The 2,307-nt window shown below is 43.6% G+C and overlaps 1 long non-coding RNA gene across 1 annotated transcript; it reads right to left on the minus strand.

The window, feature by feature from the left end:
* Nucleotides 1-168: 168 nt before the first annotated feature.
* LOC134807292 (uncharacterized) lies at nucleotides 169-879 on the minus strand. Its single transcript, XR_010147376.1, has 2 exons — nucleotides 774-879; nucleotides 169-452 (listed from the first exon to the last, which is right to left on the minus strand). It is a non-coding gene; the product is annotated as an uncharacterized LOC134807292 (long non-coding RNA).
* Between the last annotated feature and the right edge of the window lie 1,428 nt (nucleotides 880-2,307).

Raw genomic sequence — 2,307 nt, forward strand, 5'->3', positions numbered from 1 at the left:
TGGTCCATGTATAGATATAGTTTTCTCCCCAATTCCCACTATTGTGCATTAGTGCTTTATGTTTTAAAAAATAAAACAGTGATGTTTATTGGTCATCCCTATGGTTCTAAACAGGCCCATGATCCCAGGAAGACTGTCATATTCTGCTTCCAGATTCCAATAACAAACTGGATTTCACAAGCATTTATTAAGCATTTTTATGTGTTCTATATCAAGTACTAGGGATATAGAATTCAGTAACTGTAGGTCAACAAATGTCCCTGGCCTCAGGAGCTCACAGCCAGGTCTCCTGAGAGCAGATTGAAAAGGAAGCTCAGTATTTCTCTGGCAGGCCAGCAGGTCGGAAGTGATTGGGGTCTTTGCCACTCTGGCCCCATTTGTTGGTAGCCTGGCCAGCCAGCGAATCCTCTGCATGGTCTCCTGTGAGTCTCTGGACGTTCTCTCTGGCATCGCTGTAGTCCAGGCAAGCAAGGAGATTAATCACCAGGCCAGTGAGCAACAGCCCACCTTCCCATTCTCCACTTTCCAAGGGAGGACTCTGGGAGAAGCCCAGGAAGGCCAAGGAAGGAGGGGTGAAAACAATGACCCTGCCTGGGCACTGCCCCACTCAGCCAGGCTGGGCACCCCTAGGCTGGATGAACAGCACCCAGAGAGGGAGGGTGAGGAATCACTCACTTCTACCATCCACTCAGACCCTCGCACTAAGCACACAGGCAGAGAGAGGGCAAGAGGAGGAGGGGCTGCAGCCTCTAACTTCTCTGCAAGGAGCTTACCTCTCTCCTGACTGTCCAAGGCAGGCAAGCTCTGCTCACTCATTCCTGGCAACATCAGGAATGTGCATTACCTGATCACTTCTGTAGCCCAGACAGCCCCAAGCCCCCTTTGTACAGCATCATAGTTCCCCCAAGCATGGAAGTATTTGTCTGAATTTTTTGTAATTGGCTTCTTTCATGTCAGAGTAGGCTTTCCACATGTCTTTAGTCCCTGGAAAGGAAAGAAAATGATTGAAACAATTATATACTGGGAAAATAGAGGAATGAACAGTTTTCTTCTCACTACTTTCCTCCCGAAGATTTCAGCCTTCAACAAAGCCCTTGGAAATTATATTGGCTTGAAATAAATATTCTTCTACTTTTCACTTCTCTGGGTTAATGTAATGAGAATTGTACTTGGTGTAAGTTTCATTCTGTTTGATTCCATTCTAAGTTCTGTTATTACTTTGTTTTAACCATGTGTGATGCACCTAAAGAAGAGATGAAATGGTCCTTAAGGGATGTTTCATTGTACAATGAACTTCTACCTGGAAGGACCCAGGGAATCCTCAGTTCCCTGGTGTGAGAACACAGGGGATTCTGAGGGAGGCTGCAGACATACGGCGCTCCTAACCTAGTCAATGAGAGAAATTCATGCCTGTAGGTAGAGTGAGGACAGCTTGGTCCTGAGTACATCTGAATGTTCAGGCTATAAATAGAAACTGACATCTGTCAGAATTCAGTCAGCAAGTGATAAAGGTGAGTTACCTAAGAAAGCTTTATACTACTGGGTAATCAAATTCAGAAAAAGGACAACTGACCCACTAGTTCAGAACCTCAATGTCCTCCCCAATGAAATGGAGGAGTATTGCCTGCCTCAGAGTGATTACGCAGAAGAGCAGAGAAAATACATGTATGATGTCTAGAACATTGTAGGTGGTCAATATATTATCATTTCACTTCTCTGGTCCTTAGGAAAGGTGGCATAAGAAAAAAGAAGGGCTAAACTAAGATGAGGAGCAGGGAGTTACGGACTGAAGGGATCTGATCAAGCTAGGATTAAGTGACGAAGATTTTTTAGAAAATTAACTGATTACGGAAAAGGGGGAACTCAAATATAGAGTTATAATCATGGCTTATATAATTTCTCTATTAGATAACTCATCTTCATTTTATGCATTTATTACTCCTGGTGTTAAATTGATTGCTTTTATTGAGAGTTTATGACATTTTTACTCTACTTATTCCTCTGAGTTACTGACTTAAATGGCTCCTTGATGTTCAGATTGGCTTAATAAGTACTTCCAAAATTCCTGGCACATTTTATCACTTTCGGCAGCAAAACAAGAGGTAGTGGTTCTCAACCTTTGCTGTGCATAAAAATCTACCGAGGTGCTTAGTAAAGGCAAGATTTCTAGGCTCTGTCCCAAGAGACTGTGGCTGCTGGGGGCAGGGGGTAGGGTATGGACCCAGGAATCTTCATTTCATTTCACAAAGCATCCCAGAATCCGGGTGATTCTCACGCAAGTGGTCCCAGAACAACCCTTTGAAAAAT

The sequence above is a fragment of the Pan troglodytes genome, chromosome 9, assembly GCF_028858775.2.
Source record: "Pan troglodytes isolate AG18354 chromosome 9, NHGRI_mPanTro3-v2.0_pri, whole genome shotgun sequence".
Classification (NCBI taxonomy): domain Eukaryota; kingdom Metazoa; phylum Chordata; class Mammalia; order Primates; family Hominidae; genus Pan; species Pan troglodytes.